Source organism: Megalobrama amblycephala, linkage group LG4, assembly GCF_018812025.1.
Source record: "Megalobrama amblycephala isolate DHTTF-2021 linkage group LG4, ASM1881202v1, whole genome shotgun sequence".
Taxonomy (NCBI): domain Eukaryota; kingdom Metazoa; phylum Chordata; class Actinopteri; order Cypriniformes; family Xenocyprididae; genus Megalobrama; species Megalobrama amblycephala.
Window position 1 is genome coordinate 26,313,547 of NC_063047.1, and position 16,663 is coordinate 26,330,209.

Sequence of the window (16,663 nt, forward strand, 5' to 3'; positions counted from 1 at the left end):
TGATTCAACAATACGTCTCGAAGAGCGTTAAATTGTGACAGTTGCATAGAATAAAAACCTAATTATGGGAAAAACAAAAGGTCTTTAACATGTATATTTTCAGTGAAAGATCAATTAAGGCTTAACTTATGAATAGGAGAGAGTATATTTACCATAAATCGCTCTGTGGTGCTGACTAGATTTCCATGCAGGTTTGTGATGACAGGACTGTGGGAACGTGAAGCGGCCGAAAGAACAGAAGAGGGGAAATGAGGGGGAAAAATCAATAATATCTCATTCTGTTCTTAGATTAAAGTGGAAAAAAAAATTTGTAATCCCTGGTTTATTCAGTTGACTTGTTATGAGTTCCTTTTATCTGCGTTTTTCACGCGCGTAAAAAAGGAAAAAGTCATCCAAAAACAGCTTATTCTACAGGATCGTTGGGCAGTTTTTGCTTGCCTTTTGGTTAAGATTTCTTCTTGTTTTTTTTTTTTAATGAATCCGATCTGTGTTCTTGTTAAATAAGCGACAGCGGATCAAGTAAGGATCTGTTCCCAAAAAATGCCGTCTGTCAACTGCGCTCCGGTAACTGCGTTCTGAACTATCGTAAATGATTCCGTCGGTCAGGATTTTTCTTTACCCGTTTACTTACTGGAATAATCTCCGAGTAAGGCTTAGTAGGAAATTGCAAACTCCAGTAAAAAACGACAGCTTTTCTGCTGACACGAATCCGATAAATAAATAAGTGCTTTGCCAATTAAATAAACTGCGATTCGCAAACGTCCTTAAATCCAAACAGCGAACAGACTTTGGCGTATACAATCAGGAGGAATATTTTATCCACGGAATATACTAGAAAGCCCTCGTTGTGTTTAAGGCGATATTCCTTGAACAGAAGAGCAGGTGCGGGAATTTAATATACGCCGTTTAATCCTGGGGAAGAGAAATCACCGTTCACTTCCAGCGGTTTTCTTCATCCCCTTGCTCGGAAACCTTCCGTCGCGATTTCAACTCCGATGTCCGTTTAATTATTCCTCTGAAGGAGTCCAAAGGTTGCAGCTCTTGTTCATATTAATATCAAGCAAGAATGAACGAACTTACATCAATAATTTGTCTATATTCCGCGTCTCTGTGACTCGCTCATAGGCACTGCGCCTCTCCCCCTGCGCCGGGCTGCCAAGACTGACAATAACCCGGAACGGTGCAGACTCTCACGGCTCCACAGACCGCCCACCAGCCAATCAGCGCTAAGGGGGAATTTAAATATTCCCACGGGTCGGCCAATCATGGGTAATTGAGGGCTGTTACCACGGTGACGCTGTCAGCGTCCAAACGTCACCTTAAAGCACGTTTATTATTTGCGAAATTATAAATGCTCAGGACCTGGACAGTGAGCTTGTGAAACTGGGGACGGCTTTAGCAACGGTTATAGGCATCCGCAGCAACCAATAACAACAAAATTCAACCATTTACTGACATAAAAGAAGGGTCAATATTCTTATAAATAGCCTACTCTTATACTCGTATACTTTGACCCCATAAAGGCTGTATTCTCGTACCTTGTAGGCTACATGTAGTCGGCTGTGTGCCATAAGCCCACCTTAATACTGTTAATAGCCTAAAATATTGTGAAGCATACTAAGTAAATAGACTATTTTTAAAAAAAAAAAAGAAAAGAAAAAAAGTACTAGAATATGACTTTTATGCAGTTTTAACTCTGTTACTTGCATACGGCCTTTTTCTCGTTTTAAGATGCTGCTTTTCAGCCAGTGGGGAATTATCCAGTGTAATATGACATTTGACACATTTGTTTTGTCTCGCGCATACATAATTCATTAGCTTTATGCGCGCTCATGCAGCCAGACTGCTCGCGTTCAATCTTTATTGCAAACTGCGTCCACTCTAATCAAACTTGAGCAAACACGTGCGGAATGTTAGTCGAGTCATCTGCTTATGGAATCAACAGATTAAATGCTCTCCCGCACGCATGTCATAGCTGGAGCTCAATTGATTACCGATGGATTGTTCTCAGAAAGATGAGATTGCATGGTTACCAGGTATAGGGGTGGGTGAAAATGAAAGAAAGCACAAACCACACTGCTTTAGTTCTATTCTTTTCTATTCTATTCTATAAAAATAGTAAAGCAATGTAACCTCTCCCTTAAGCTTCAGTGAATCTGACTGTCTGACATTGAAAACATCAGAATTATATAGAGAAGGCTAGATCCTATAGGATGATCTTATAGGGAGAAGCTGACGGCCTAAGGAAGAATTCTGACAGCAGACTGCAGCTCTTACTAATGCCTTTCCATGCCTTTCACATCTGAAATCAGCCCAGCAGACATCCCTGTTGGGTCAGTGTGAAACTATTTTAGTTTTTAATCAGTATATAGTAATGATATGCTTGTCACAAAGGTAAGTTCATGAATGGGGCAAGTTGTGACGTTTCATACGTTGTAATTTAATACAATGTATTGATTACAATTATTGTTTATCAAAACAATGGTTAAATATTTTATACTGTAAAGTTTTCTATCTTTGTTGTCTCAAGAGTTGTTTTATGTTTTATAACTGTTTTACTGAAAAGCCTGTTTAATGGCAGGTTCCACTGAGACAACATGCCCCGCTACAGGTCAACATATGTTGAGTCTTTTTTTTTTTTTTTTTTTTTTACGTTGCAAAGACTTAAAGGTACAGAAATAAACTCAATGCAGAGTAAAAAAGTGAGACAGCTGGCCCTGGTTTTATGTTATATGTGGTTATGGGCAAAAGCAGTGGATGTGGGTGAAATAGACTTACATCTTTCTGCTCTCTGATGGATGAGATTTTACTATACAGGACGATTGTCTCATTAAATAGCATTTATATGACTCACCAGCTTCTGAGATGCACAATGGAAAAATGTCCCATCTGTGCTTTGGATAAACTGCTCATTCTAACAAAACTGTCGCTTGACATTTCTGCTGCATTGAGGAATTGAATCTGAACTGAGACAACCCTCATTTACCCTCTTCCTTGATCTTTTTCTCCTCATCTTGTCCTCAGCCTTGTGTTTTGGTTTGTTCCTTTGGTGAAGTAAGGCAGTTTAATTGAGCGAGGTTCGAATCTTCACAAACTGCAAGGTAACAGAGAGAAATCGATGGAAACAGAGGCATGGGAAAAAGAGATAACATTGATTTATCTGCCATCGATAGGGCTGGATCACTGAATTCCACTGCCAGGTGAAACGTGTGCTGTCTGCCAACAGGATCTGAAAAGGTGTCAGGTGGTCAGAGGACACAGAAAGAGACTGAGGGAGCAAGAGAGAGAGAGAGAGAGAGAGAGAGAGAGAGAGATTGAGAGGGAGAAGGCAATGTGATGATGGAGAGCATGGAGGAGGGCAAGGGCAAATAGATATCAAGCTGAAAAAAAGAGCTGCTGATGTGATCTGATGAGATTGAGAAATAGGGAGTCGGGTTTAGGGTCATAGGTATCGCACACACACACACACACAAACACACACACATACACTGCAGGTGGCTGATGCCGCTGTGTGGCCTCAGGCTCAGCAGTAAAGGTCAAAGAGAGATGTATGTTTTCCATGGAAGTTAGCGGCACAAGTACACTTAATGGTGGTGTTTGTGAGCATCATTTGACTTGACCACATTTAAAAGGCAGAAAATGTAACCTCTATGGAATATACAGGTTGTTGTCAATTTAAAAACGATCCAAACATTTTTCATTTCAGTCCATGTCAGTGGTACTACTCTCATCTTTCCAGATATTTGTTCTTCCTGGGTTGTGCACCATTCAGAAATTCAATTGTTCAAATTCAATTCCTTAATTTAAATTACGAAAAAAAAAAAAAAAAAAAAAAAGCATGATGCAGAATTGCAATTTGAACCTAAATATATGGATGTAGGAATACGGGCGGGCAGGCCCACAGCAAATTGGGATTGGTTCAGAATTTAAAATAGCTGCATATTACAAATGTTCCAGTTGGGTGTGTTTGTGTTGTTGCACAAATATGAAATATTTTCTAAGGGATGTGTAGCATTTTCACTTTCAGTGTGGACAGACAAATTACGTGTGTCTGCAAACTTTGCACCTGGATAGGACACGGTGTAAGGAACCATTGTGCTCCTAATCGCTCACTATTTAAATATTGCCAGGGTCATTTTATAATCTTTTTAACGTATTATTTTATCTTAATAACACCCTTCCACGAGAAAGGGAGACTGTGTTATATGGGGCTCTGGTTAAGTATGAGTGAAATTTTACAATAGGTAAAGTTTGCATTTGAGATGTAAAATAGAGATAGGGTGTTTTATAGGGACAATGACATTGTGTTCCCTGATAGTCTAACCGAAGAGCTGTTGTGTGGAGGATTTTGGCTTTGTGTGTCTTAAACCTTTGGGTGTGAAAGCCCACACTGGCTCCGGTGGGTCTGCTTACCTGAAGAATCTGTTGGAAGTCATTTACTCCCCCGGCTTTCCAATGCAGAACAAAGGGACAGGTGTGATCCAGGTAAGATAACAAAGGGATATTGATGAGATAAGGCCATCCTGTGAGGAAAGGTGAATTCAGCCTGGATTACCTTTATCTGTGAATGTTAAGGGAAATTATGCCACCTGGCCTGAAAATAAAGCAGTTGAAATGTTTCTAAAACTCAATCTCCTTTAAAAATGCAAAACAGTTCCAAGTCACAGGCACTGCATGGCCAGAAAACTGAACAAAAGATCACGACACCAAGCGCTTTGATCTCCCACAGAAAAGACTCTTGCAGACACCAAGCGTCTCCGTTGTGACAGAAGCCACCAGTGAATTGCCAGTTTTCTCTGTAATCAACAGCTGATTTGGACAGAGCTGCCAGAAACAGGCCTTTTAGGCCTTTTTTCACCATGCCGTGTGTCAGCATCATGCGTGGCTCTTTTAAAGGCACTTTTAACAGAGGACGGAGCATTAGTGTGCCTGACAGCATGAGAGATCTCTGTGTCTGACAGCAATTGTATGGTAGTGAGGGTGAAATGTTTAACATTAATGAGGATGATGAGGTCTACATGCATTTTTTGTACATGCAATTTATGGCAGATGCTGTACATGCTGTACTGGCTCTAAAAAGTTGTTGCCTTAAAGGTGCCCTAGAACATTATTTCACAAGATGTAATATCTAAGGTGACCCCTGAATGTGTCTGTGAAGTTTCAGCTCAAAATACCCCATAGATTTTTTATAATTTTTTTAACTGCCTATTTTGCGGCATCATTAACTATGCACCGATTCAGCGCGCGGCCCCTTTAAATCTCACGCTCCCTGCCCCCCGAGCTCTCGACTCTATATACAGTGCATAAACAAAGTTCACGCAGCTAATATAACCCTCAAATGGATCTTTACAAGATGTTCATCATGCATGCTGCATGCATGGATCGGATCATGTGAGTAAAGTATTTATTTGGATGTTTACATTTGATTCTGAATGAGTTTGATGGTGCTCCGTGGCTAAAGCTAACATTACACACTGTTGGAGAGATTTATAAAGAATGAAGTTGTGTTTATGCATTATACAGACTGCAAGTGTTTAAAAATCAAAATAGCGACCGCTCTTGTCTCCGCGAATACAGTAATAAACAATGGTAACTTTAACCACATTTAACAGTACATTACCAACATGCTAACGAAACATTTAGAAAGACAATTCACAAATATCACTAAAAATATCATGTAATCATGGATCATGTCAGATATTATTGCTCCATCTGCCATTTTTCGGTATTGTTCTTGCTTGCTTACCTAGTCTGATGATTCAGCTGTGCACAGATCCAGACGTTAATACTGCCTGCCCTTGTGTAATGCCTTGATCATGGACTGGCATATGCAAATTTGGGGGCGTACATATTAATGATCCCGACTGTTACGTAACAGTCGGTGTTATGTTGAGATTTGCCTGTTTTCCAGAGGTCTTTTAAACAAATGAGATTTACATAAGAAGGAGGAAACAATGGAGTTTGAAACTCACTGTATGTCATTTCCATGTACTTAACTCTTGTTATTTAACTATGCCAAGGTAAATTCAAATATATTGTAATCATTTGTTTACCCTCAGGGTATTCCAAACCTGTATGACTTTCTTTCTTCTGTGGAAATAAAGATATTTGGTTAGCAAACTGTTTTGGTTCCCATTTATGAAAAAAAAAAGAAAAAAAACAAAATACAATGAAAATCAATAAGAACAAGTCAATGTTTGGTTACCAACATTCTTCAAAATATCTTCAAAATAAAAAAGAAAGTCATACAGGTTTGGAATAACATGAGGATGAGTAAATGATGACAGAATTTTCATTTTGGTTGGACTATAACTTTAACATTATGGCTTTAGAAAAAAATTAAAATGAGAAAAATGATATAACTGACAACAGGCCGCTGAATTATTAGAAAATAATGCACACACACACGTAATGCGAAGCAAAGTTGTGAGTTTATCTGCTTCAAGAACAGCGCTGTTATTACTTAACTAGTGAAAAATGCCATGTAGCATTGAAGTTGCTTAACTATTTTACTGATAAAATCATCAGAGCATCTCTGACATCACGTTTCTGTGCGAGTGTTTGTCCGTACTGTATGTACTGTGTGTTTGAGTGGGAGAGAGCGAGAAAATGTTGTTGTAGGTTGTAAGGACCTTTGAAATAACTGAAATCATTTGTCAAAGTGATATAGACATGTAATGCTGTCAAGACCTGCCTGGAACTACTTTATGTGTTTCCCTAATAACTGCACACCTTAGAACATTCGTCAACCAAATCAGATTAAAGGGATAGTTCACCCAAAAATTAAAATTATCCCATGATTTACTCACCCTCAAGCCAGTATATGAGAACACAATCAGAGACATATTTAAAAATATCCTTAGTCCTCCAAGGTTTATAATGATTGTGAATGGGGGGCCGTGTTTTGAAGTCAAAAATAATGCATCCACATATAAAAAAAAAAAAGTAATCCATACGACTCCAGTGGGTTAATAAAAGCCTCCCGAAGCGAAGCGTTTTTGTAAGAAAAATATACATATTTAAAACTTTATAAATTCAAACAACTAGCTTCCAGTGGACGACCGTCGAAAAAATTAGTAATGAGTAACCCCTGATGTGATGTATGACGCAGGATGCGAGTATTGTAAGCTTAGACGCCTCTCGTGGTTCAAACAAATAGGGCTGTGCAACAAATTTAAGCTCCTCTTCTCTTATATCGAAATCCTCCAAATTTCTCTTTAAAAATGATCGTTTTAGACTTATAATCCATGACCGGTGGTTTGTTTTGCTCTCTCCTCTGCACCTCCGTGTTCATCATTATGTTGTGCATCAGGTCAAAGGATACTCTTCTGCCACAAATCGACTTGCGCATTCTGCATACGGTCGTCCGCCGGAAGCTAGTTATTTGAATATGGATATTTTTCTTACAAAAATGCATCACGATTCGCTTCGCTTCAGAAGGATTTATTAACCCAATGGAGTCAAAACGCGGCCCCCCATTCACAACCATTATAAACCTTGAAGGACTAAGTAAATTTTTTACAAATATCTCTGATTGTGTTCGTCTGAAAGAAGATAGTCATATACACCTAGATGGCTTGAGGGTGAGTAAATCATGGGATAATTTTCATTTTGGGGTCAACTATCCCTTTAAGGCATTCAACAGCCCCATAAGAAAAAAACAATACATATGTTGTTCTAAATTAAGATATACCTATTAATTAAGATCACATGTTCACGATAGTAATAAATGATAGTTAAAACTAAACAAGTGGCTACTTTGTTAGGGCACCTTTCTGAACTTGTTGGTTTGCAGATGGCACTTGATTTGAGATTTTATTATCTCATGCAATGAAATACCTACATTTTCATGGCTTAAGTGTACCATTAATTTTTGGAAAAAACTGTATATGGGTACACGTATGGCTATATTAAGCAATATTGAGCATTGAATTGCACTTTCCATTATGATCCATGATCGGGTGTTTTTAGGAGTGCAGTTCATCATTATTGTCCCTCGCTGAGGTCAGATAAAAGAAGACTGATCATGTGTGATTTTGGAGAACATTCTGCTCTGACCAATTTCACACCTCTTTTCTCACCTGATACAGCACCATTAATTCTGACAGGTCCTCTTTGCCATCTGGGATTTTAAGTGCCCTCTTCCGCTCTCTCTACCTCTCTCTCTCTCAGAGCATCATCATCTCTTTCCATCTCTCAGTCTTTTAAAGATGATAGGTGCAGGCTGAGACAGATACAATAGCAAAGGTGCAAAGTCCAAATGAAGAATGTTCTGCCCTGCTTTGCCTTTGGTATCTACTTCTGCTCCACTTGAAACGGGCCTCTGATCACAGAAGAAATTTTGGTATCACTTTAGATTAGGGAACACATATTCACTATTAACATATTAGCATGCATATTACTAGCATATTGGCTATTTATAAGTACTTATAAAGCACATGATGGAGTAATTTGCAGCTTTGTTCGCAAACTACAATTCCTGTTCATCAATAATGTGAGAACCATACCTGTTATGAACTTAAATATATTAAAATTCATTAAATTGATTGAAAAGTGTACTATTCAAGTAGTAATAGAAGATGTTTGCTCTCGTAATGATGACAGTAATGCACACAAAAGAAATAGATGTTCCGTGCTCTGGTGCTGTTAGCGATCACACTACAGTACATGCGTACTGCGCCCGAGCCCACTTCTTCAAATGGGACAGGGCCTGGTATGGAATGACCACACTAGTAAAATGAACCATGGGGGTCAAACGTGCTTGGGCATGCATACACCCTAAATAACACAGAAAGCAGCAGGTTTATTAGGCTGCTGTCACTTTAAGACAAAATGCACAGATCTAATAAACTGACTGGCATTTGATTACTTTCCTAACTGTTTATGTTCACTTAAAGGTGCCCTAGATTCAAAAATTGAATTTACCTCGGCATAGTTGAATAACAAGAGTTCAGTACATGGAAATGACATACAGTGAGTCTCAAACTCCATTGTTTCCTCCTTCTTATATAAATCTCATTTGTTTAAACGACCTTCGAGGAACAGGCGAATCTCAACATAACACTGACTGTTACGTAACAGTCAGGGTGTACGCCCCCAATATTTGTATATGCCAGCTCATGTTCAAGGCATTACACAAGGGCAGGCAGTATTAACATCTGGATGTGCACAGCTGAATCAACAGACTAGGTAAGCAAGCAAGGACAATAGCGAAAAATGGCAGATGGAGCAATAATACCTGACATGATCATTGATATCATGATATTTTTAGTAATGTTTGTAAATTGTCTTTCTAAATGTTTTGTTAGCATGTTGCTAATGTACTGTTAAATGTGGTTAAAGTTACCATCGTTTCTTACTGTATTCACAGAGACAAGACTGTCGTTATTTTCATTTTTTAAACACTTGCAGTCTGTATAATGCATAAACACAACTTCATTCTTTATAAATCTCTCAAACAGTCTGTAATGTTAGCTTTAGCCATGGAGCACTATCAAACTCATTCAGAATCAAATGTAAACATCCAAATAAACACTGTACTTACGCGATTAGACATGTTGCATGATGAACACTTTGTAAAGATCCATTTTGAGGGTTATATTAGCTATGTAAACTTTGTTTATGATGTTTAAGGCAAGCGGGAGCTCTTGGGGCGTGGAGCACGAGATTTAAAGGGGCCGCACACCCTGAATCGGCGCATTTATAATGATAGGCAGTTAAAAAAAATTAATTAAAAAAAAAAACTATGGGGTATTTTGAGCTGAAACTTCACAGACACATTCAGGGGACACTTAAGACTTATATTACATTTTTTGAAAACATGTTCTTCGGCACCTTTAAGACATAACCGACTATGTTTAAGTAAAAACTTGCCAAGACAGGCATTTCGACATATTTTTGTGTGTATTTGTTAATTTAAGCGCTCATGAAGCCTAAAGTATCCTATACTTGTCCGCTCCATCTCGGATCGCACGCACAGAAAGCTGCCTGGGGAACAGCATCTCTTTTGCAGCTTTTTTAGTATTGTGCACGTCTGGTAGGAGACTGTATATTATGACAGTCATGTTACATGATTAGATTGATTTTGATGTTACGTATAGGAAGGACAATAACGCAAAACTTTAAAGGAATGGAATGCATGTTTTCATAATCACTGGAAGCCAAAATCAAAACCGAAACTATCACCCATAGTCATTTAATCATCTTTGAGAGCAAGGGGGGCCCCTGGTGGTTCGGGGGCCCTACACAACTTGTGAGACCCCTGTGCCGTCATGGCAGAATTTCTGAACTTTTGTGCAGTTTCAACTAATTCACAATTTGCCTTTGAGATTAAAATGAGATATTCTTATGGTCATTCATTGCATGCTTTAAAATCACAGATTGTGTGAGTGATTAGGGTCAGACGGGCACTTTTATTAAGTCCATTCATGAAACATCTTTCAGCAGAGTAAAAAAAAAGGCAGATGCTCCAAAGGAACCTGGGAACTTGTGACCTCAAAAATGATGCTTTATTAGAAGGTTTTCTCAGAATAGGTTTGCAGCTGAATAAAACAAGAAATGTCACAGTCTCTTTGCTTTCAGCATGAAACACTTGGTCTGAAATATGTGCATTATTAACTACCTGCCCCATATTGCCTCTGGGAATGGGGTTTATGGAGAAGAACAAGATTAGATGACTAGAAACACAACAGAAAGAGAGAAAGAAGTAACATGCAATCAGTACTCGAGGGGGAGCCCAGCTAAAGGAAGTGCTGTGCAATTAGTAAAGTTACAGGATGGAGAGCTGTACAATTAAATAGTCCATATACCATTCCAGGGACATAATTGATTCACAAAGTGGTTTTTATTGCTAGTCAGCTCCTGCTATGCCATAAAAAGTGCGAGCTGAAAGAAGCTTTTAGATAAATAAGCTCCAGGTGCTCATTTCCATGCTTGCTCTTCCGCTGGCCCCCCTTCCATGCAGTTCACTGTGTCACTTGGCTGTTGGAGAGATATCTCTGTATACCGCTTATGCCCTTTAATATGCTTGTTTCTCTCTTTCGCTCACTGTCTCATGCGTTTCATTCCTCTCAATACAATTTTGATGTCTGGCACTCCACTTGCCCTCATACCTCTTGCTTTCCTTTTCCTCCCAGTGTACACGTTTTACTCATTTTACTACTACTTTTTTTCTGTCTCAGCAGTTCTATATTCAATATTCACATCAGTGGAATAAGTAGAATGCCAACCTGGGACATTTGCATATGTGGAGTGGGGAAGTAAAATCAATATGAGAAGAAATAAAATAAAAATTTGCCAGGAAAAATGTATAAAACATTATTGACATAATGCAAAATTGTTTACTTATATAACCTCACTTTGTTTTGAAAAATTATGGCAATTAAAGTAATCAAGACTTGTTAATTTAATTAAGCATTAAGTGAAATGTGTTTTTTTCAATAAAGCAAAATCACAAGAAAAATTAATAACTTAAAAGAAATAATTGTAAATGTAGCATAAAAACTTCAACTGAATAAAAATGCTAAAAAAAAAATAAATAATAAAAAATAAAGATTTAGGATTAAAACAACTGCACGACTACTTGTACTTGTTGGAATGAAAACATTTCTGATCACGCCTCATTTACACACAAAGCTTCACAGTTAACAAAAATAGTTTACAAAAATAAATAAATAAATAAAAATAAATAAACATATATAATATAATAATATATATATATATATATATATATATATATATATATATATATATAGCAAAATAAAGTGAACTGTGACATATTATACACAAAAAATACAGTGGACTACCAGTAAAATTGAAAACTTTGTAAAAAAATGTTCTGACACAGTTTAACTCTGAGATCTTGTCATATTTTATTACCATTTTTTTTTTTTTTTTAAACTATAGTGAATAAACTGTATTAATGAAAGAAGTGTTCAAGGTAAATTTTGGTTTGACTGTATGTATATATATATATATATATATATATATATATATATATATATATATATATATATATTCCTCATATATATATATATAAATTTAAAAAATTGACCACTCTCATCTATACCAATTCAAAATGAAATTTCCAAATTTTCCCAAAGTAGCACCTGCTGATTTCTGACCCTGAACCCTGAAAATCTCTTTGTATAGTGTCCACTGAAAGATCCTCTGCACCTGAACCTGGTTCTGTCTATCTCTGAATCTAATTCGTCTTTCTTTCCCCTCTGTTTTCTTAAAGGTTGGCTGCCTCTCCTCCCTCTCCATCTGTCAGTCAGTCTTTATGTGCAAATCCCCATCTTTTGCTCCAGCCTTACTGTATTACTGCGTTTAAACACCATTTGTTTCACAGCTGGCACGATAAGCGGCCAACTCCCCTCCTTGCAAAACACCGCTGCTGCTAATCGTCCGTCCACCCACATCCCTGCACTTCCTCTGCCTCTTAATATCTCAGACCGTGAGTTAGACCCCCGTCTCTCTCTCTCTCTCTCTCTCCCTCCCCTCCTTCTTTTCTCGAGGAGGCGTTTAGGTGTTGCAGGCTGTTTAGCACCTGGAAATCAGTTTGTCAGGAGACGCGTCCCTCTCAATGCAGCTATTGTCATTCACTAATGCTGGGCCGGGTCAAGGAATCCTTCCCCCAACATGCTTTAATTGGGTTCTTGCTGAGAACTCACACACCTCTGAACGAAGGTGAGGAATGTAACTGTCACCATGTGACCGAGATTGGACGGGAGCGGCAGCCAAAAACAGCACTTCCTGTCTGGCTGCCTCTAAACTGCTGGGTGTGGGGAATCATCGTGCAGCCGAGCTATAATGTCAGACACTTTGAAAGTCTCGCAATCTACAATCATGCGTCATTTTAATCTGCAGTGGCTCTCATCAGTGACTGTTCCCCGCCGAGAACAGGCCCGGCTGATTAGCAGCGAATCTCTTGCAGTCCGAGACTAGGCTCGCTCAGAAGAAATGTAAGACTTGCAGGATTTCAGGCCTTTTCTGTTTCCATCACCAATCCTTTGAGACTTCCTACTGAGAAAAGAGGCAGAACTCAGCAGTCACATCAGATAAAATGAGATTACCTTTGGGTGACTTTATGCAGCGTTTTAATCTCTCCATTTTTTAAGGGCATGTAATCAACTGCCAAAACAATTCCACCACTCTATTTCCCTTCTCTCTGGAGGCTCTGACAAGCGTAAGACCGTCTGGGCCTGTCTTTTACCCGATGCTAAAGGTTTTACCCTTTGCAGTTTGCAACTCTGATCCCACTGCAAATGGTGGCAATTCGTTGCCCAGGCAACACACTTCCCTCCTGGCTAGTGTTATGTTAATTCAGCAGAGGGTGAAAAGTTAAGAGAACCAATCCATTCACATCACTCATGTCTCGGAGAGAAATCTTTAATAACACAAAAGCTTTGTTCCAAAAACCCAGTGAGGATCTTACTGCTTCCAAGGCAGCATTCTGACTGAAATGTAACCTCAGAAGTGACCGATCTGGAACGACCTACTTTGTGCATCACACAAAGTGTTCCTCATTTAAATCACACAGGAAATTACAACTGACAGTTATTGGCAATAGTGTTTTCTATATGTGGCTAAAAATAAATAGCACACTAAAATATTTGCATAAAACATGCCACTTTACTATTTTTATTGATACTTTTTATTATATACTTTATATATAGTTATTATATTTTTTTATTAATGTTTTATCTTCGTAATATAAATTCATAATCATAATCACATTGCAAAATCCTATTCTTAACAAGTATTTTTATTTAACATACAGTATCTAAAAATCCTTGAAACATGAAGTTACTTGAGAAGCAACATTGCATAATATATTAAGACTTGTTTTTATTCCTTAAAGGGATAGTTCACCCAAAAATGAAAATTATCCCATGATTTACTCACCCCCAAGCCATCCTAGGTGTATATCTTCTTTCAGACGAACACAATCAGAGATATATTTAAAAATATCCTTAGTCCTCCAAGGTTTATAATGGTTGTGAATGGGGGCCGCGTTTTGAAGTCAAAAATGCATCCATCCATAAAAAAAGTAATCCATACAACTCCAGTGGGTTAATAAAGGCCTCCCGAAGCGAAGCGTATTTGTAAGAAAGATACTTTATAACTTTATAAATTCAAATAACTAGCTTCCAGCGGACGACCGTACGCAGAATGCGGAAGTCAACTTGCGCCAAATGAGTAATCCTCTGACGCGATGTATGACGCAGGATGTGAGTATTGTAAGCTTAGACGCCTCTCGTGGTTCAAACAAATAGGACTGTGCAACAAATATTGAAATCATACGAAATTTCTCTTTAAATATTATCATTTTAAGCCCTATTCGGATGGGATTAGTTTTACATGGGGAGGTGGAAATAATGTAATTTTACCACAGGACGTCTGTAATATTAATGGCCAATAGAGTACCTCAGGGATGACGCATTTTTGTAGGCAAAATCCGGAAGCGAGTTAGCATTTTAGGACTTCCGGTTCCAACGCCGTCAAGTGTATGGGTTTTTTGAATGGTTTTTTGCTAAATCGCCTGAAATAAGATCTGTGGTTAACAAAGCCTCTAAATACTTTCACGTTTTGATCTATGACATAAAACACACCAGTTATAACCCACTTGTGATTTTTTAAACTTTTACTGTGTCTTAAAATCGGCAGTTGCTAACAAATTGCTAAAAGGGACTGCTTCCTTTGGCGGGGACTTTAGACGTCATCAGCATTTCTCATGAAAAAGTGGATAAGTATTAATAACAGCGAAGATCATAATCAGCGAGCATGTTTTTAAATAAAGTTGTTTTCTAAATAAAGTTTGAGGAAGCTTGATGATGACGACGTTGATCCGCGACCATGGTGTGCTGTAGTCCGTTTATAGCCTACTGTTAGCCTTTTATATCTGACGACTTTATTTAGGCTTCAAAATCTATAAATGTTGTGTTAACTTGTAAAGATTATCTTGATAGACAAAACGTGTAAGTGTCATAACCCTTTGTTAAACACAGAGCTTATTTCCTGCGATTTTCCAAAAGTCTATGGGAAAAATGCATAGGCTTTCAACCGAGGGAACCCGTGCACCGCTAACTTTGGCCTACACGGTTGGCCTACAAAAACGCATCATCCCTGGGGCACTCTATTCGCCCGGGATAAGACATCTCAGTAAAACTAGCAGAAGTGGGAGGGGCAACTCAATTTACACACCGCCGTCACCTCCCTGTTGTCATGTGGTTATACGTTGCGTCCTGATACCATGTGCGCAAACACATATAATCTAAATATATAATCTATATATAACAGTTAGGCCCAGTCAAACAATTTATTAATTACATTTTGATTGGATTCTGATGGTAATAGGCACTTAGCTAAAGGTAAAATTAGTTTTGTGCCTCTGTCAAGTGCTCAATCTTCTTTTTGCTCTGAATGGTATGTGGCAAATACTTGAGGTTTGCAACAGACTTGTCCCACCACCTACAACACAACTGAATGTTTCTTCAAGTGCTTCCATACTTGATAAACGCACAGAAAACTATGTTTAAACAGGAAATTACAAAATGTTACCGTACATATTTACAGCGGGTCTATTCGAACGGGATTAGTATTACCTGAGGTAATTTTTCCGGACCTTTTTACAGAAGGTAACAGTCGCCGTAATCTTTACTGACATTGTCCGTAATAATTACTGAGATGGCACATTCGGATGGGACTAAAATCACTGAGAAGCTCTGGTAATAATTACTTTACCCCACCTCCCCATGTAAAACTAATCCCGTCCGAATAGGGCTCTAGATTTATAATCTGTGACCGGTGATTTGTTTTGCTCTCTCCTCTGCGCCTCTGTGTTTGTCATTACTTTGTGCGTCAGGTCAAAGGATACTCTTCCGCCGCAAATCAATTTGCGCATTCTGCATACGGTCGTCCGTCGGAAGCTAGTTATTTGAATTTATAAAGTTTTAAGTATGGATATTTTTCTTACAAAAACAACGCTTTTTTAACTTTATTAACCCACTGGAGTCGTATCGATTATTTCTTTCTTCAAAACACGGCCCCCCATTCACTGCCATTATAAACCTTGGAGAACTAAGGATATTTTTAAAAATATCTCTGATTGTGTTCGTCTGAAAGAAGATAGTCATATACACCTAGGATGGCTTGAGGGTCAGTAAATCATGGGATAATTTTCATTTTTGAGTGAACTATCCCTTTAATATGAGTGTATTTCAGGTCTTAATATTTATTCATTTATCTTGTTTTAGGATTTTTAGATGTTTTACTGAAAACAAGACAAAACAAATGATTAAAATCCATTTTTTTGCATTAAAACATTTGATATTGGATCAATTCTCCATCACAAGCATTTAGGATTGCACATGATGCTGCCTTAGAATTTGGCCAAAGGGATCTTAGAAGGTAGCATAATTATGCAGCCTATCATTTTGGACATCGGGAACACATCTAAAATGCTGTCTAGGTAGACAGCAAACTAGATTTTGGAACAGAGCAAAAGACTTGCTGCATCCAAAATCGAATACTTCCCTATTGTATAGTATGCAAGAAACAGTAGTATGTCCGAATATATAGTATTCGAAAAACAGAAGGCGAAAAGTCCCAAGATGACCTACTACTTCCGCCGAGATTCTGAAGTGTGCATTCAATGGACACT

At 38.2% G+C, this 16,663-nt stretch overlaps 1 protein-coding gene across 4 annotated transcripts in view; it reads right to left on the reverse strand.

Annotated features, from left to right (window-relative positions):
* fam222aa (family with sequence similarity 222 member Aa) overlaps positions 1-16,663 on the reverse strand; it is a 99,777-nt gene that overhangs the window by 64,910 nt on the left and 18,204 nt on the right. Inside the window, exons 1-2 of one of the 4 annotated variants that reach the window (XM_048188625.1) lie at positions 1,081-1,209; positions 153-207 (exon numbers count right to left, since the gene is read on the reverse strand). The exons of 1 other annotated variant lie outside the window; for it this stretch is intronic. The gene's annotated coding sequence lies outside the window, so the exon portion shown is untranslated. Of the gene's footprint in view, positions 1-152; positions 1,210-16,663 lie in introns of those variants that run through there. 2 more of the 4 variants (XM_048188626.1, XM_048188624.1) reach the window with 2 other exon arrangements.